Raw genomic sequence first — 20,990 nt, 5'->3', positions numbered from 1 at the left:
ACCACATAAGACTGAGAATTAATTGCTCTCAGGGGCAGCCTATCAAGAAATCCCTAAGGTACAGAGAAATTTAAAAATAATCTATAGCCACCAGAACATTTTTATAAGTCATTGACGGTGTCAAGCTTAAATATCTTGTTTTTTATCCTAAATGAAATTTTAAGAGTGTCAGAAAAATAGTTCTTTTAAAAAAGACTGTTACAACCAAATATGTATTAAAAATGCCCTTTACCGTTAAATAAAAACGGCACTCTACCTTTTTTTTTTTTTTAAAAAAAAAAAAAGGTAATCTAGAGCTTCCCTAGTGGCGCAGTGGTTGAGAGTCCGCCTGCAGATGCAGGGGACATGGGTTCGTGCCCCGGTCCGGGTAGATCCCAGATGCCGCGGAGCGGCTGGGCCAGTGAGCCATGGCCGCTGAGCCTGCGCGTCCGGAGCCTGTGCTCCGCAACGGGAGAGGCCACAACAGTGAAAGGCCCGCTTACTGCAAGAAAAAAAAATAAAAAATTAAAAAATTAAAAAAAGGTAATCTAGAATTTGTAAGGCAATTACAACCCATTACTAAACCTGAAGATTAGAAAATGAAGTAATATAAGAACTTGAGATATTTGCCATATTTCAATCTAAAGGACTCACAGACCCTTATATATGGATGGGATAGTCATTATGCAGACCACTTTCCAGTACATGTGATTCTAATTACATAATATTCTTATATCCCTCTGTCCCAAGAGCCAAGTACATACAAACTCCATTACATGCTTGCCAAATAAATAAATGAATGCCTGTTTTCTAAGATTGGGTCAAATCTCCTTTAGATTCTCATTACACATAAATGTATTGGGTCTTTGTTTGTTTGTTTTTTACTACTTTCATGTATTATTATTTTGAATACTAGAATTTTTGGTAGTATATCTTCAGCAGTTAAAAGACTCACTAAATCCGCAAAAATGACAACAGGCCATTATTCCAGGAGCACAGTACCTCACAATGAACATAAAACTATGCACAGTCACTGAGCTATTCGTAAGCTTTCCCGACCATACTCTCTTGTGCATGAGATATGCTCTAGTAAACACGTGATACTTCCTTGCAGCTAGTTGACTTTACTTGCATCACACTCTTTAACACCTGTTCGGATCACTGTTGCATGTGACAGTCATTGGTAGTAACAGACAGTAACAGGTAGCCCCGTTCATAACAAACTGTGTCTATATTCCGATTATACCATAAAATCCTTGAGGTCAGAGATTGTGTCCTATATACAGTCTTGTTCCTAATGCTTACTATAAAATCTGGCTCATGAGGGGTTTCAATAAGTATCCACTGAGTGAATGCATGAATCTATGAATAAAGGAAGCGGAGGAGGAGAGGAGGGGAGGAAGGAAGGAGTTCTCATCATTGCCAAGGTATTATTAATATTAATACTGATCACTGGACCGCCTAGAGATTCAAAGAAATAAGTACAATTTTCTAGGTTTTAGGCAGTGTATAATCTAGCTGACAAGATTAGACATATTTGTGAAGGATAATTTGTTACACTATATACAGCAGAATAGAGAAAGCAAGGTGCTCAATAAATGATAGATCAGAAGGGGGAGGATCTTAGTGGAAGGATGAAAAGGAGATAATTTGGGGGATAATTTGGAATTGAAAGAATAGGTAGGCCTTAGGGACATGCAGGGTCAGGGCAGGGGGGAAGGGGATGGCAGAAGACAAGGCCTATGGTGTGCAATTTTTGTGATCTGACCTACATTTGGGCTCTCTGTCACGTATGAGAGTGGAAGTTTAGGGAGAGGTGTAGCCCTGGATTAATATTGGGCTTGGGCAGAGAGGAGTCTGCTTTTCATTAAAGACTTTGCAATTCGTTGGAGAGAACCAGAAGATGACATAAGTACAGGAGTGTCAGAGCTAGAGCTGTGTTCCTAGGTAATTCTGAGGCAAAGTTTAGGCTAATGTTAAGGCAGGGACACAGGTAAAACAGCTAGGACGGGAGTCTGTGAGGTAGGTATTGGGGCTAAACCTAGAGTTTAGACAATGCACCAAAACAGAAAGGCAAGGGGTAACATCAACTGTTAAGGCAGAATCAACAGGGCTGGAGAACTAGCTGGATCATGCAATCATGAATGACTCCTGAAATGGGGAAACCTTTGCCGAAAACACCAAAGTCAGGGAAGCTGTTAGCGGAGAAAGATTATGACTCTAATTTGTATCTCCAATGGTGTCCAATACCCACGACTGTTAGAAATACTTTTTTAAAATGCATGGAGCAGGCTTCCCTGGTGGCGCAGTGGTTGGGAGTCCGCCTGCTGATGCAGGGGACACGTGTTCGCGCCCCGGGCCAGGAGGATCCCACACGCCGCAGAGCGGCTGGGCCCGTGGGCCATGGCCGCTGAGCCTGCGTGTCCGGAGCCTGTGCTCCGCAACGGGAGAGGACACAGCAGTGAGAGGCCAGCGTACCGCAAAAAAAAAAAAAAAAATGCATGGAGCACCTATCAGATGTGTACTATAGCACTGCATCTCAAACTTTAATGTGCACATCTCCTAGAGATCTTGTTAAACTGCTGATTCTGATTCAGTAGGTCTGTCGAAGGCCCCAAATTCTCTACTTCTAACAAGCTTCAAGGGGATACTGGTATCATTGGTCTGGGAACAACACTTTGAGTAATAACATGATAGAGTAAATGCCTTCTGGATCCTCGTTAAGGAATCAAAGAATTCTTGAGGCTAGGTTATAATGCTATAAACTAAAGCTGCTTCAGAATTTTCTCTCCGCCCCCTTGCTTTGTATTTTTGATCTTGGCCCTTCTACTCCATGGCTGATGGCTACAGTGACTTTTACAATCCAATTGTAGAATCAACAAGGGTTTTATTATTTCTAGTTCCCAGATAAGCGATAGAACTGAGTAGCTAAGAATGAAGCAATAATTTAAAATCGTTAGATCCAAATCTCATTTATATAGAGTCCCAAGTCAGGGCCTTCAGATTTTTTTTAAATTTTGTGAAAGAAGAGCTCATTAAATAGTGTACTGCATTTGTGTGAGATTTTGTAATCAGGAGAAGTATTTATAGTGTATGATTGACATGAGGAGAATTTTCAGTAATAAAGCTTCAGACGACAAAATAATGGATCAAAACAGGAAGTAAAAACCTGTACATGTTGTTTTACAGTTAGCCTCTGAGCCCAAAGATAAAACTTGACTTACAAGATTAAATGTAAAACCTCAATCAACTTTATTCACTTAGTGAAAAAGAAATTAATTTTCATTCTATAGCTTCTAAATATTTTAAGTGCTAAATTATTCACTACCAGTGAACTTTCCAAGCTTTGATATCATATTAATGTTCTGTTGTCATAGGCATCCTTATCTATTTCTCTGGCAATTAACATCTAGTCTTAGCTTTGGATAGAAAAAATCATAATTAAATTGATTGGGTTATTCATCATAGTTAGAAAGCTTATTGTGTTTTGATTCCAATATTAAAGCATCATTCTTAATAATGACTGCTTATCAGATTCCCCAAGGGAGCCTTTTCAAAATATAAAAGTCCAGAATTCCACTGTAAACCAACTGAATCAGAATCTCTGCGTGAAAGGGAACAAAGGTGTACAAAATAGATACACTATTAAAGAAAGGTAGGCAAGAAATACGTGGAGCAGGCACGGGAGCAGAAGGGGCATGTTTTAGAGTTACTGCATTATTATTAACTTCTTGTATGCTTTTTAAATTGAGAAATGTTCCTAAATTATAGAAAGTGACACACATATCTAAGTCCTCCAAGTCTGGTCAAATTGAGGGAAGAGAAGAAGAATTATAGGCAAGGAAGGAACAGCTATCAATAGATTTTTATAGAGGGAAAAATATGAGACAAAGAAACTAGTACATTTTATATGAAAATATTGCATAAGTTTAATAAGTATATTTGTAAAACTTCCCAAAACTGTATCAAAACACAATACCTGGAAAATAAAATGTGACAAATGAAGAAAAAGAAGAAGCTAAGAAGCAGTTATGGGGAATTGTACAATGACAAATTGGATAAGCTATGTAGGAGATAAAGATTGGCAAAATATCACAAACTAGGTGGAATAGGAAAATAGACGCGACAAAAAGTGATTGGGAGAAAAGATAAAGACTGAGGGAAACGAGAGAAAAACAAACCTTCACTGAACAAGCAGATATGTCAAAAATCCAATCCTGTGATTTACTGGTAAGTCTGTTAATGTTTTATTTTGAGACAGATTAATCATTGCCTCAGTTTACTCATTGGTCAAGTGAAAACATGTAATAATATGAACCCTCTAGAGATTTGTGAAACTGCCAGGTAGAAATTTATGGTGCAATTTCATAAAAAATATGATGTACTATCTTTGCCACTGTTCCTCTTTGTCAGTCCCTAGGACTCAAGTTAGAGTCTGAAAAATTGTTTCTGGTCCTTTTCTCAAAGATAAATTGGACAAGTTTGTCTCTCATGTTAGTGCTTAGACTATACAGTCATGACCATCTTTAGAGGTTTTAACGTGCTCAGAAAATATCTTTCAACTTTTGTTAGATGATGAATTTCTGTAAGGAAATGGACACATACTTAAGGAAAACAGCAGACTTAGCAACAGGACACACTCAACCTAGCCCATTCATGGGCTGGGTGATTCTATCCTCATGAAAGACTTGATGACCCTGTGAGAGCACCTCATGAGGATAGTGACAAGGATTGAAAGATGGCTAAAACTGGGGAAACCCAGCAGTTTGAAAGAGGGAGAAAGAGTGAAAAAAAAAATAGTAAACACAAAAATAGGAAGGATTAAAAAAAGTGAAAAGTGGTAATTTTTTAGTAAAGAATGAAAGGTGTAGGAGGCAAGAATCAAGGTCCAGAGCCCAGAGTGAGGAGATCAAGAGTGATGCCTACATATTTACTACAAGATTAAGACCAAATACTAGCCTACCAGGCAAAGTCTGAAGGGCCTCTACAGCCTGTTCTCTCCTCTGCCTTTGCAGCCTGCTCTAGTGCTGCTCCCCAATTCCAACTTTAACTCCAACTCCCAGTAAAACAGAATGGCTTTCTGCTTCCTCGAGTGTCCCAAGTTTTGCAGATCAAACTCAGTGCTCAGCTTAAATGTTCGTCTTCTGCTGGACCCTTGAAGAGCCGAGAGAGAGCTAAGTGCCTCACCTTTGTATAGGTATTTATAAAATATTTCTATTTAGTGTCATTCATTGGTAGCGTTCATGTCTATATTAGACTTTATAGCTAAGGATTAAGTAATACTGAAGGAGTTTTTTCTTCTTTCGACCATAAAATGTCTATAAACTTGAACTGTACCTCAGATTCAACTTTTATCTAAGGACCTACAGATCTTTTATTTGTGATTTGCCAACTAAATCAAATCAAAGAGGAGCAGCCTTCACAAATGATCAATCAAAAATAAAATGTACCTTTTTAGCCTGTTATTTCTCCTGGTCTCATTTGTTTTGCACTTCAGTAAACATTTATTGTGTCCCACTAATAATAATGCTAAAACAACATGTATGTTTTTGTTAGTTTGTTACAGGAAATGGAGGCAGCAGGGGGTCTGGTTAGATTTCATCTAGTACTCTTTTTTCCTGTGTAGTAGATGTGTTCGTTGGTACAATTCACTATCTGCTCCTGATAATGGTTGCTATAAAAGAATAATGAGAATTCCTCCTCAAACTAGAATTAGACTGTTCCTTTTCCAAAGCAAACATCCTGCCAATGAACTAAAGGAAAATTATGTACAGTAGCGATTTATTTTAATGGGGCATTTACCTAATATCAAATTACAATGAAATTTCCTTTGGATGTGTTTATCTCATCCACATAAGTGATATATACATTCATTATTATCACTTCTATTAACGTGGATACCAAATGAATTCATCATAAAGTACTTTAAGTACTACATGCTTTATCAGATTATCTCAGGCTTTTGTTTTCTTCCTTCCCCAAGAAATAATGCCTTGGGGGGAAAAAAAACCCAAAACACGCATTTCTCAATTTCAAGCTGATTCCAAAGGAATAAAACAGTATATATGTTAAATCTCTGCCTTTGGGGATCTGAAACTGAAGGCTGCAAATTATATCTGTCCTCAGACATGTTTTGGCATTAGGACTTTAATAATTTGAATGCCTTTAGGTGGAGCATACATGCCTTCCACTGCCCTCTGAGAGCAGTGGCCCTTGCTTTAAAGAAAACTGTTGTTATAAAGCACACAGCTTTGCAAAGTTAATAGGTTTTACTTTGTTCAAATCAAGGCTAGGCCTCTCCAGGTTCACAGATTTATTCAATCCTTCTTGGCTTCTAAATCATTCATTAGAACTCCAGGAGAACTACCTGGAAATATTTACGAGCTGTTTTTCTCTCCATTTACTTAGATCTGTTAAGAAAACAAACTGACGTTTCTCTGATCAAAAGGAGGCTCTCGTCTCTGACCATGCTTTCATTACGTGGTCCCGGTAATAGAACACATGACTTGAGGCATAAATTCTTTCTACGTAATTACTAGGATAGTTTTAAAAACGTGAGATATCTCATCACTTAATCTCATTATCTCATCTCACTGGCTCTGAAAAGTTGTAGTTCCTGTTGGTACTTGCCATGTTTATCAAATATTTTCACCCATTGAGTCATTTGTTGACTGAACAACTATCTATTGAGCATCTCCTATTGGCCAGGCACTATGCTAAGTGTTGTTCATCATTGGCTGCAGTAGAAGGATGGATTGGAGAAGGTCTAGAGTGGAAATAGAAAGACCTAAGTAGTTATCGGTGTAGTTAAGGTGAGGAGAAATAGTAGCGTGGATTGGGGAGTCAGTGGTACAAGCAGAGAAAAGTTGATGAAACCAATTGATATTTGGGAGGTAGATAGATAGGATTTAGCCATTCAGTGGAGATGTGAATGAAGGAAAATACATCAACTGGGCCGTTGGAAATACTGGGCTGAACCCCAGAGGAAAAATTAGGACTGAAAATATAACAGCGATCATTACTGGCAGAGCTAAGTCTAAAATTTGTGATGTGGGTTTGGCTCTGAATATGGTTGGACTTTTCATTTTCATTGAAAACTTTGTGGGTAACCTCAAAGGTAGCATTCATAATCCAAACATATTTGGGGACTCCCTGAATATTTGCATGAAAATTGTTACACAGGAAAGTGAGAGGAGTAATGTTGTCATGACTGGCCCTTGCTATATCTCTACACTGAAACATTTTCTGTTCATCTGCTGGAAAAAAGATCAATCTCACGATGTGCATAATACAGAAAGTTGAGAGGCAGTACAATTCTCCATTTCAAAAAAAAATAGAGTATCGCTCTCATAAAGCTGTTTGTACCTACTTACCCTATATTTGACCCACCCCCTGCTAAAAATCACTGGACAAAGATGAATTAAAATATATTCATGAGAGAATGAATAAGAGATCAGGAATTAAACTTGTCCCTTAACAAACTCCTTTTCTGTACTCAAAGGAATTCTATGTGCTTTAACGGTGGCATAATCTCTAAATGGTTGTTTAGTATAGGTAAACTGTTCAATGCAGGTAAGTATTCTCTTCAGTATGATTCACTCCAACAAACAGTTAGGTTACTATTTTGTATCTGATACCTTTACAGTGACAAATAGGTTCGTATTTTCCTGTCAATACTCAGTTTCATGGCAGAGAGAATTGCAAGCAAATAACTACATACACAACACTGTATTATAATGAGATTATGGAGATGATCTGTAAAAGAGACCAATTACTTGTGTGATTGTGTATATGATTGTGTGTGTATACATATATGTACCTAGGTTTGGGGAGATGATCAGGAGAAGAAACACAGAGATTGTGGTAATTATGATTATCAAAGCCTGAGGCACTGGACACAGTGCTGCATACCGCTTACCTTAATATTGGTTCAAGAAATATTCACTGATAAATTGAGCATAAAACTAGGCAAGATATGACAGTACTCTTGAATGGTTTCCCATCTGAGAAAGGTTAAAAGTAAAATTTTGAAATATATTCAACACCCTAGTATGGAAGAGAGACATTAAAAAATAATTGTGTTTCACTAAAGTCTCATCTCTTACCACAAATAACAAGTTATCAAAGTAAGGTTTAGTTTCTCAGGCCCGTGAGAATGGAAAGGCCCAGAAATAAAGAGGGATAAAAACAGATCCCTGTGTCTAACATCAATTAATTGATTTTAAACATTAGCTTAGATTACAGAACCCCCAAGACATCCACTAACAATCCACCTCTAAGCACACGTTGGGCATCGCTAAGCCTTATATGTCCCTCTTGCCAAGTTACACAGGCATTAAACACAAGCTACCCTTTTTTGTTAAAGCCTTAATTTCTGAGGTTAGCTTTCTTATTTTCCAACTCATTATCTGTTGTATGGCAATGCTCCTCTTCTTCATGGAATTAGATGAGAAGATGATAAAAGACAATTGTGTAGCTGTTGTTGACTGAGCACATCCTCTGGAAATCAGACAAATCAGGCACAAGCATGGATTCTCTCTGTTATTAACATATTTGTACACTGTCAACAATTTGTATCTTGCTGAACTATATACAAATGAGAGGAACCTAAGAATAAAACAGCCAGGGGACTTAAGCAAGTCTTCTGTTAAAATTTCTGGAATTACTCATGTGAATCCCTAAAAGATCAGAGATAGGTACAAAAAGAGGTGTTGTTCACTTCCTTAGACATCTAATTTGTGTAGTGGAAAAGATTCAATTATCAAATGTTAACGTTTTCTAAATTTTTTATGTCTAGTGAAGCTTCCTTCTCAACCACTCCTTAGCATTTCGGCACATTTCCATTTGACTTAAACCCAAAGAGGTCAAAGAAAACATTAAACTTTTAAATGTTTCTTAAACTCAAAGAAAACATTTTGAAGCCAACAATAACATCATTTTGAAACTGCTTTCTCTTGTTGAGTTTACTCTTTATTTGAATGACATCTGTATTCTCCCAGTTACCAGGATGCCAGTTCATCTTTGTTTCATCCCTTTCTTTCTTTTCCCCAATTCAAGTCTTACTGATCCTAAATGTTACACCTCCTGCCCAGTTGATTCCATCACTGTTACTTCCCCCTCCCTCGCTGGTTGTTCACCACATTTCACCCATGTTAGTAATAGTTCCTCCCAACTATTTTCCTTCATCGCTTCTCACACCAAAACATCATACATATCCTTTCCAGATTAATCCTCCTGATGGGCAGTGCTGGTGGTTGATTCTCTGCTCAAACATACATACTGAATCCTCATTACCTGTTTAATGAAGTCCAAATAGCTTAGGTAACATTCAGAACCTCATAGTATCCTGGGAGAAACCTTTCTAGGCTTCTCAAATTGACTCTACACTTCTTTATCCATGGACAACTCACAGTGATTCCTCGGCCATTCCCTAGACCTTTGCCATTCTCTTTCCTCCATCACAAATGCCCTTGTTTCTACTTATGCAATCCTTTCATTTCAGTCCATCAGACTATGAGCTCCGGGAGACAGAATCATCACTGGTTTTCTCACTCTAGTGCTTAGCAAAGTGCCAGCTACATAGCAGTGCTCAAAGGACGTCTGTTAAATGGATAAATGAAAACACACCCCAAATACTATCACACTTACGAATACAATTTCAACTAGAAGGCATCTATCCCGCAAAATTCTACTGCCTATCGACTGTAGGATGTCTTTCATAGTCCATATAAAATTAAACATCCTTATTTTGGTTGCAAGTTTATGAGTTTCTTTAGTGCAAGGACACTGTTTCCTCCCTTCCTTCCTTATTTGTTTATTTATTTAAGCTGCCTTGCATCTTTGTTGCTGCTCCCGGTCTTTCTCTAGCTGATGCGAGCGGGGGCTATTCTTCGTTGCGGTGCACAGCCTTCTCATTGTGGTAGTTTCTCTTGTTGCGGAGCACGGGCTCTAGGCACTTGGGCTTTGGTAGTTGTGGCACACAGGCTTCAGTAGTTGTGGCTCATGGGCTCTAGAGCGCAGGCTAAGTAGTTGTGGCACGTGGGCTTTAGTTGCTGCACGGCATGTGGGATCTTCCTGGCCTAGGGCTCGAACCCGTGTCCCCTGCATTGGCAGGCGGATTCTTGACCACTGTGCCACCAGGGAAGCCCAGAACACTGTTTTCTTTATGTTTGAGTGTTCCACCATGTTAATCAGTAAAAGTTTGTTGGCTACATAACTAAATGAATAAGCATATTACATGTGGTAAAAATAATGATTATATTTCTGTATTTTAAAACACCTAGTAGGCTTCTAAGCAACAAGTTACTGGTGATGGCTCTGAAGAGACAATCTTCAGCAACTAGTCAAAGAAAATTAAAATGTTTGCCACTTCATATTAGTGACAGGGATGTCCATGGAGCAGGGCTTCTACAAAGGCAATGTACCGCTGTCCAAGCAGCAACACTGCTGTGCAATGGAGTCTTCAGAGACAATTTTTTAAAAAGCAGGGAAATGTCTCTGTCATTTCCAGTTTCCAAGTTATATCAATGACCTCAAAATATTACTTTCACCCAATAAGAAGGCAAATGATCTCTGTTCATGAATGGCCAGTGAACACATGAAAAGATGTTCAGTATTGTCAGTCATCAGAGCGACGCAAATTAAAACCGCAACAAGATACCACTTCAAATCCCACAAAATGGCAAAAATTAAAAGGACTCTTAAGATCAAATATTGGTAGGATGTAGAGCTAAGGGACAGCTCCACCATCACTGGTGGGAGTATAAAACGGCACAACCACTTTAGAAAAGTGTTTTGTGCTATCTTATAAATTTAAACATTTGACTCAGCCACTCTATTCCTAGGTATTTACCCCAAAGAAATGAAAACATATGCTCACAGACTTGTACACAAACATTCATAGTGTCTTTATTCATATATCCCCAAACTGAAAGCAGCCTGAATGTCCATCAACGGAAGAATACACAAATTGTGGTATATTTATACAATGTGAATATTAACCAGCAATAAAAAGGAGTGAACTATTGATATACTCACAACATGGATGACTCTCAAAAGTAGTATGTTGGTCAAAATAGCACATACTGCACAATTCCATCTATATGGATTCAAGAACTGACAAAACGAATCTATGGTGATAGAAATGATAACAGGTGCCTACAGGGAGTAGGAATTGACTGGAATGTGGCATGAAGCAATGGAAATATTTATTTTTTTCAATTGAGGTGTTGGTTTTACGAGTGGAATCACTTGACAAACTTAAATTGAACACAATATCTTTGTTTCCCAGTTCTTGGGACATCCTTCTACACTTCCTTATTTATCTGCTACAGTCATACAGATCAAGAAAGCATAGAAAATAAATGAAATGGCAGAATCTGAATATTAAGTGAAAGTGTCTTGAGAGACTGAAATGAAGAACTAAATAGGTTCAAATTTTATATAAGAATAAGCTTTTCCTCCCATCCCAAATAAGTCTGTTTTATGTTTTATAAATTTTACTTCTATTAAGAAGTAAGAATAATATCACTTTCAAATACTTATCTCTCCTCACTTAAACACTACCTTAGCCACGTTAAGAATGAAGATTTCTAACAAATTTAACTTCTTTCTCACTTCACAAAGCATATATATCAATAGATGTTCCTTATGCAAGAAAACTAAGAAAGGCTGATTGCCAAACCTCTGTCATTTGCAGACAGAATTTAAGAGAGTTCAGAAGACTGATCAGGTTATACAGGGACAGACTTAATGAACCATCAGGGATGTTATACTATTTTTTTTATCCCTATATACTATGATCGATTTGAACAATTGTTAAGACAAGTAAAGTGGCATCCATCTTTTAGATTAAGATTAATTAAGATTAATTAATCTAATCTTCTTAGATTAAGAAGGGGGGAAAGCATAGTGATCCCATGATCTTAAATTCTGAAAGAGAAAATGGCTCAAGAAGCCTGTGAGACTTTCAAAAATAAAATTTTGACAACATAATCGCAAATAATCCCAAAGAGGTCTTATAAAGCAGTGTGGTGTTTAACAAGATGCATGCCACCACACAGGGGATCCTAAACGAGCTCAGATTCTAAAAGTGTGTCAACATGGGATGAAATAAGAGATGCATAACTGAGGGCAAATACTATCAAGAACAATATAGAAACAGTGAGGAACAGTTGAGCCTGGAATTGAACAAGACTTGTGACGATGTTAAAAACAACATCCAAGGCCTTTTCACTTTCATTTGGAGAAAGAAGAACCAGAAAGAGATAGGGTCACTGATTGGGGAAGAAGGGGAAGGTGAGGGATAGAGATGACACAGAAAGCAGAAATGCCCAGCTCCTCTGCTTGTCTGCTCTGTCAGGGACAATGTTCATCAGACTGGAAAAGGCATAACTGTATGAGAGAAATGAAGTCCAAAATAGGTGAGGGAGTTTTAAAAGAGCACCTTGCTGCTCTAAATGAGCCAAAATTTCTGGCCTCAGACCAATTATATTCTGGGGAAATGAGAGAACTTGCACAGTATGGTCCTACCCTGCTGTCAGTGGTCTTTGAGGAACTATGTTATCACTGGAGATGAGCAAATGTCATCCCAATTTTCAAAAATGGGAAGAAGTCAGTGCAACTGGTTTCCATCTATTCCTGCTAAAGAGCATTTCTGGATGACTGAACAAGGCGCAAACAAATACTCATTAGCAAAGACAATGTGAGGTGGCTCATTTGGGTTTGGATGACAACTTGTTCTCATGGTGGGCATGTGTGCCTGTGTTTGTGGTTTAATCTCTTATGCAGTATGAAAATTGAATTCCACATTTCTAAGCAATTTAAAATAATTTCTTTCTTCAGCTAATAAAATTGTCTCCAGTTGCTAAAATGAAGTAACCCTGTAAATACTTCATTGTATTCTACAAGGTGCAGCAAAAAGTCCAATTGCCTACCACCTGAACAAATTCGAGGACCTTTGGTTAATAATGAACAGAGACAACGATCTGGTGTATGAACCACTCTGTGTATTTGACATGGCAAAAATACGTTTTCTTTACACAAGAATAGAGCAAGAGGAAATAAGATTCAGGGACTCTGAAGAATCTACGTAGGAGGGCAATTTCTGAAAAGAGAGGCATGTTAGAGTTAGACTAGATGAATATCAAGAAAAATGTTAAATGTGATCTCTGGGAAATGAGATTATTAATGATTTTTACTCTTGGTTTTCTTTCATCATTTTGAATGTATTTTTACAATGAAAAAGTATACTATTTCAATCAGAAAGATAGCTTATATTCATTTGGAAAATTAATATAAACTCACTCAAACAACATATTTTATCTGGAATTTTTACTGAACAGTGAGAACACACAACATAGCCTTTCCCATTGCTGTATTTTAATTATTCAAATGCAGTATTTCAAAATAAGGCTATCTCATTTTATCTACTGAGATTGCAGCATTTGTAAATATAATTCACTATATTATTTGCTCAAGTAGATATTATTAAACATACTTAAGAATACAGCCATGTATAGTAGACAAGATACACCTCAAATTGTAAATGATAATTCATCACATCTCAAATAATGTCATTAAGTTCCTCTAATATCAATATCATCACTTCACAGCTTTCTTTAATGGTATTTTTCTACATATTAGTTTAGAATAAATCAACGTCTACCATGAAAATCTAAAGGAAAAGCATTTTTTGTAAAGTTCCATAGGTCCAGTTTACTTGATGCCCTATGAACATGCTGCCTTTTATAAAAACTAAGGCAAATACTCAAGTGAGGACAACTTAGAATTATGACAGCAAACATATTTTAGGAAAATAGCTGGAAATGGCTCTTATGTTGTTTTGACGTTCAAAATAAACAGCTAATAAGGACTGTCATGGTTTTGAGGCACTTCCTCAAACTCCCACTCTATGCCACCCTTTTCCCATACTGATGTTCCTTTTCCTTATCCCTGACCTTAATATAAAACGTTCGTGTGTAACTCGCTTGTTCCATTTTTTCTATTAGTATTTCATTTTATAGTTTGAAGTTTTGTTATACACTGTCTCAGATCCTTTGTGGATTGAGGAGGGTATAAATCAATAAAACCTAAAACTCAATTTGTTCCTTTAAAATAAGCACTTTAGATGTTCAATCAGTAAAGACAAACAAAGCTATCTTTGTATTTTACATTTACAACATTATCATATTCTCAACGTGGAAAGAAAGTTGTTAAAAAAAAAAAAAGAAAGATGGGGGAGAGGATCAATCTGAGACATTCACAATACATTCCAGATTCAGCAACAACTTAAGTAACTACCTACTCATTGCTCCCAGTATGATCCTTTGCTCAAACCAGGAATGTCATGTATCATATAGAAAATTGTGTCAAACAGGTGAAGATATTATTAACACTATGCTAAGAGAATTATTACTATTATCTCATAGGGATAATATATAACCCTTACATACTTTATAAAGTGCTATCAGATGATTATTTCATTTGAGACCCACACAAATGCATGAGGTAAGCAAAAAATGTGTTACTATCCCCACATTAAAGATGAAGAATTGGAGGTGATGGATACGTTTATGGCATAGACTGTGGCGATGGTTTCACAGATGCGTATTTACTTCTAATATCATCAAATGTATACATTAAACATGTATAGCTTTATAAATATCAATCATACCTCAATCAAATAGTTTAAAAAAAGATGAGGAACTGGCAGCCTAAATGGCTTGTCTAACTCATCCTACAGGTATCAGAAACAGGAGCAGGCTCTAGATTATCACCACGTTTCAGTGAGATTCCCGCTACTCAGTACTGCCTCTTTTCTGACTCAAGTACTTAGATATTACAGGCATATGCAGACAGATGAAAAGTAGAAAATACACAAAACTGGGCAAATTGCATACCTGTTTAAATTATTGTGAACATAATAAACCAAGTTTTTCATTATTATAGCTCTTGGGAGAAAAAGCTTATTTGATACAGGTTTTCCTATTTAAAAAAAAACTATTTTGTCTTCCCATTTGATAGCGTTTGTATATTTAATTAAATGTGATCATTAGGTAAAAAACATGGATCAAAATAATGAGAAAAATATCAACCCCCAAAATTTTTGAAGCTGATTTAGAGAGGACCACAGCACTCCTATATAGGATTACATGTTCTTGTAAAGCTGTTATATTAGAATGCCATGCTGACATGATTCTTGATAATGTATTTAATGGTTAAAATATGCATAGTGAACATTTGTGTAGAGCTCACTGCATCTAATTTTCCGTTTCCTTTGAAACAAGCAGGTGAATGATGCAATTGTGGTGTTTTTGCTGTTAAACTTAATGAAAATTCTGTCCACTATCAATCAGATTGATCTTTTCTTTTTTTGTTATCCAAACAAACATGCTCAAGAGCAATTTATTTTTATTGAAAAGTCCTGTACTAACATGATGAAAAAATACAAACAAGGCTCTAATTTCTTTCAGATGCACTTGCTGGCAAGGTACACACTGGTGCATAGGGGACGCTTTACTCTTACATTTATATTATTGATATTATAGGGACAGACCAGGTGTTGTACAATTGGACAAGTTTTTAAACGAGCATTTTTCAATAAATAATATTGGCCAATCTTCAGTAATGAAAATGTGCACATTATATTTTTCTCTATAAAAACAGAAGGTTGAATGAGGCTCATCTGAAATGTTGCTGCAATTGAGTGATGTCTACCTAGGCCAACATTTGCGTGGGATGATCTGTTTCAATGTGTTCTTATAGTAATAGGTTATACTGTGACGATGACAGGTCAACAAACCTCACACATGCCATAAAAACCAACGATATAGGAAGAATAATTTCATTTTGTAAGGATTTAAAACCATATTTCATTTTGAAGATCACCATAAGAGACAGAAACAATGTGAAAATGTGGTAATAAGTCACTATTATTTCTTTCAAAAAGAGAGTTCACAAAAATAGAAGAAATCAAGAGGCTATAAACATGAACAAATCTATCTTCTACTATTCTTAGTTAAGCATATGAAGGTTATTTGGTTGAAGCTCTGCCATTCGATACTGAAAGCCAAAAACAAAACTTCTGCGTGATGATTTAGAAATCTCTGAATATAGCAATGCGTTCTCTATTTACCAATTTGTCAATATTAAAAAAGAAATGCCCCGCTCCTCAGCATGGATGGTTACGTTAAAAAATTGCTTTGAAAAGTCAACTGTATTTTTTTTAATATGAAAATCAACATTTAGTTAAATAGTTATGTTGCCACTACATAACAGCCTTTGGGTAAGTGTGGGTGAAGTTGAGAGAGCTCTCACGTGCTTAAATCCTGACACTGAGATTTTAATTGACAACCAACATTATCTCTTTAGTTCTATATATCTAAATATACAGAAGTAAGAAATAAGGTAACCATTCGTCTATAAGACTAGAATAATCAATTAATTTGTTCAGTAAGTTTTTATTGAGTGTGCTGCATCTTACATGAGACAGTTTCTGACCTCATGGCATTTCAATCTGGGCATAAACAAATAAGTACGTACACACACACACACACACACACACACACACACACACATTGTGATAAGTGCTATGAAAGAACAACATAGAACACTGTTAAAAAAAATAGCGGAGGAAATGCCCAGTATTTTGGGAATTGTTAGATAACTTTATTAGATGGCCTGGAAAGGCTTTTGTGAAGAGGTTATTGAAATGGAAGATGTGCAAATAATCATAGAGTTAACTGTTTATCCTGATACAGAAAACAGAATGTGTGAATTTCCTAGTCAAGAAAGGGTTTGTAAATGTGTGAGTAAAAAGAAGCTAAAAGAAAACAAGAATGGCTGAAGCCACTTGGGTGCAAGGGAGGGTGGCATGAAATGAATTTAACTGTACAGATTCATGAACAAGAATGGTCACTACAATAACCAAAATTTAGAAACAATTCAAATGCCCAATAATTGGAGAATAATTATTCATTTTGAGATTTTATTATATTGCCTTTTAAACTAAAATGTATAATTAATGATTAAATGAAATATGAGGAAAATAGTAAATAATAGAAGATAAAATAGTATATGTAATACTATTCTACTTTTTTAATAGAAAAAAATTCTGAAAAAAATCACTGAAAGTTTGAAAGCAAAGTTCAAACCTATTAATGGCAATATATGGAGAGAAAGATTATGAGTGTTTTCGTTTAAAAGAATACTTTTATGAGTTTTCAAAATTTTGGATGCTGAACTTTAAAAATTGTAGGTAAAAATAAAATAAAACACAATCACCATAACACCTTTCTCAATATTAAAAATAAGCTTAAACAGACAGAACTAAAACTACAATGTTCTTTTTTTTTTAGCATCTTTATTGGAGTATAATTGCTTTACAATGGTGTGTTAGTTTCTGCTTTATAACAAAGTGAATCAGCTATACATATACATATTTCTCCATCTCTCCTCCTTCTTGCGTCTCTCTCCCACCTTACCTATCCCACTCCTCTAGGTGGTCACAAAGCACCGAGCTGATCTCCCTGTGCTATGCGGCTGCTTCCCAGTAGATAGCTCTTTTACATGTGGTAGTGTGTATATGTCCATGCCACTCTCTCACTTCATCCCAGCTTACCCTTCCCCCTCCCCATGTCCTCAAGTCCATTCTCTATGTCTGCATCTTTATTCCTGTCCTGCCTCTAGGTTCTTCAGAACCATTTTCTAGATTCTATATATATGTGTTAGCATACGGTATTTGTTTTTCTCTTTCTGACTTACTTCACTCTGTATGACAGACTCTAGGTCTGTCCACCTCACTACAAATAACTATTTTGTTTCTTTTTATGGCTGAGTAATATTCCATTAACTACAATGTTCTTGTGTGTATGTACACGTGGAGAAAAATACTCAGTGAGACACAATGTTTGAATCCTGTTAACTGTGATAGAGATGAGTGTCCATAGGTATGTGTGTGAAGGGGAAGGTCATCTATCTGTCCATTTATCTGTCCGTGTGTCATGAGTACAAGACACTTGAAATAATGTTTGCTATTGAGTTATTTTTTTAAAAATCACTATTTAATCATTTATAGAGCTCAGCATGATTTGTCAAACAATTAAGACCTTTATTTGTATTCATGAGTGTTGGAGGAAAGATGCTGAAATACCCATATGGTGAAGAGGCTGAGCTGTCCACTGCTCTTAAATCCATTTGCTTATGATCTTCTCTTGGAACTGGGAAAAATGGAAAGATCAAAACCATATTCAAATATTGTGGTCTTTATACTCAAAAATCTCTTTGTTATGTCTATTCTGCCTTAAACAAGTACACAATTGTTTTTAATAGAGGTGATGACAGTAGTAATAAAACCACTCCTAAGTATTCTGAAAAAAAATGGTAGGAGTAACTCTCACCTGCTGCCTATTTTCTAGCATGTGTCTAAATAACTTTTAAAAATCAGATATTTTATGCCTTGTTTGAGAAACCAGTACACTAGATGAAAAAATCAGACTCAACTTATTACATAGTTTTCCAAATTGAAGAGCAATTTGTGTTTGATCACAGAACGGCAGGTGATTGATTTGATACAACTCCAGAGAAGTTAAGATTTAGAAGACAAAATAATTTGTCCATTTATCGGTTATTTGACTTTGAGCAAGTCACTTGATCTTCAGTTTATTCATTTGTAAAACTAAAGGAATAATAATACTAGCACCTACCACCTAGTGTTGCTGTGAGGATAAAATGAGATCTTACAGTGAGCACCCGGTTCTTACATTTTAATTTCTTTTTTTCCAGCTCCGTTATGCATGTTGATAAAAATTATCTTCTAAATATTCATTTATACCTATATTTTCAGAAGCAGTTTTTATTATTTAATGTGAGATATTGGTAGAGTTTTTTGGGAGTAGTAAATCAGCCTTAAATTACAAGTGATGATTACCTGCTGTCCTTATTAGCTCCTGATTTGATCCAAAAGCACTGCAGTATTGTATGTTACTCATTGCCTTTTAATCAATTCTTAAAGATTTCGGATCCAACAAGGACAACAACAAATGTTGAGGTAGCCAGATTTTCAGAGCCTCCTTTGCAAATAAATGATGCTTGGTTTTGATTTTTCGAAGTAACACTTTAGACTAAGTCTTCCCCCTCAGACATGTTTGTACTGGATCAGAAAATTTTGTCCACGCCTCTAATAACAGTGAATGGGCTTTTGACAAGCATAAGGAATGTTTCTGGATCTGTTTCCTACTCCTGTGAAAAGGCAAAATATTCGCTATATTATATAAAAGGGAAAGTCAGCCCTGCACCAAGGCAATCACTTTCTGTCCTTAATAAGGAAAAGTAATGGTAGCAGGAACTAGGCCCAATGCCAGAGCCTGTTCGTATTGACCCAGCTTCTGCTAAAGCAGGTTATATACACCTATCCTGGGTAACATTCAGCCCATTGAAAGTGGCTTTCTTGTTACAGTGAATTACTATTATCATCAGGGCAAGTTTCTCACCACTGGCTTTTGACTATGGGGAGTCAAATGTCAATCAATCAACCCAACAAACAACAGCAAACAAAGGAATATTTGTTCATGTAATTACGCCCAGCTTTGGAAGAACTCTATTGTGACTGAATAGTGGTGGACAACTCAATTGATCTTTAATGCACTAAACAAATGCATTTAATTTGGGGGCGTCTTAGTAAGTTTCATGTATAAAGGGCTCTAATAGCCGGCTCATGTTTTCTTCCCTCTGTGTTTATATAACAACATTTCCATATTTAGTATGACTAGGTGCTCTGAGGTACTTCTTGAGTACTATGAATAGATAATAACTATTGAGCGTTCTATATATTAATTTCGGCCCATCATTAACTTCAGTTTAAAATGTAAGATTTGAAAAGGGTCCACATATTGGAGGTTTAAGAAAAAAGTGAGTATTTGTTAAGGTGTACAGCGGGCAAAGAAAGCAATGCTTAATTTTTCTTTGTAGTTAATTTCAAGGCACCCACAGTTGCCAGGTGTGTCTGAAGTTCTGGCTCACAAAGCATTATACTGTCTTTGCTTTAGGACATTAGCTAGAGTAAAATGGCAATAAGATTTGCACAGGCATTAAAAAAACAGACTCAACAGGAAAAATGCTATTTAAAAATAAAAACATTAAGAGCAATACCATCTTACATTCCTATTGTATTTTACAGCTTACAAAGCATACAAATTAATTTGAAAAACTACCACACATTAACCCTATGAAATATTTATATCTATTTCTCAACTCTGAAGAGTGGCCAGTGATTTTCAGAGAAATTGCATTTGTCAGGGTTCTCCAGAAAAACAGAATCAACAGAAGGGGTAACACTCTCCATTGACACCTTCACAGACATACTCATAATAACGTTGGATCAAATGTCTGGACACCCCCGTAGCCCAGTCAAATTGACACATAAACAAATTACTTAATTTCTGTGCTGAATAACTTTAAGGTAAATTGATAAAGTTGAGATTGTTATTACCCTAGTATTTCAACTTCTAGCCCAATTTACTTTGCTCTTATACTATATTAGATTTCCTACACAAATGTTCTTAAAGCAAATTTCAAAGACTGTCAGTTTCTTTAGTTCACAGATCCTGCCTTATTCAATGTATAAAGAAAGCTCAAACACACCTATTTGACAGACGTGAGGCAGTTACTGAACGGAAGAAAGTATTTGCAAATGATATGACTGGTAAGTGGTCATATCAAATATGTATATACAACTCACACAACGCAACATCAAACAAACAAACAACCCGATTGAAAAATGGATAGAAGACTTGAATAGACATTTTTCCAAAGAGGAAATGCAGATGGCCAACAGGAACATGAAAAGATGCTCAACACTGCTAATCATCAGGGAAATGCAAATCAGAACCACAATGAGATTATCACCTCACACCTGTCAGAATGGTTATCAACAAAAAGACAACAAATAACAAACATTGGCAAGGATGTGGAGAAGAGGGAATCCTCGTACACGGTTGGTGGAAATGTAAAGT

The 20,990-nt window shown here is 36.3% G+C and overlaps 1 protein-coding gene across 1 annotated transcript in view; it reads right to left on the bottom strand.

Annotated features, from left to right (window-relative positions):
- Positions 1–20,990, bottom strand: part of DMD (dystrophin) — a 2,123,521-nt gene that overhangs the window by 874,952 nt on the left and 1,227,579 nt on the right. The window lies entirely within an intron of this gene.

The sequence above is a fragment of the Lagenorhynchus albirostris genome, chromosome X, assembly GCF_949774975.1.
Source record: "Lagenorhynchus albirostris chromosome X, mLagAlb1.1, whole genome shotgun sequence".
Classification (NCBI taxonomy): Eukaryota; Metazoa; Chordata; class Mammalia; order Artiodactyla; family Delphinidae; genus Lagenorhynchus; species Lagenorhynchus albirostris.
Note: the sequence above shows the minus strand (reverse complement) of the source record. Positions and strands in the feature narration are given on the sequence as shown.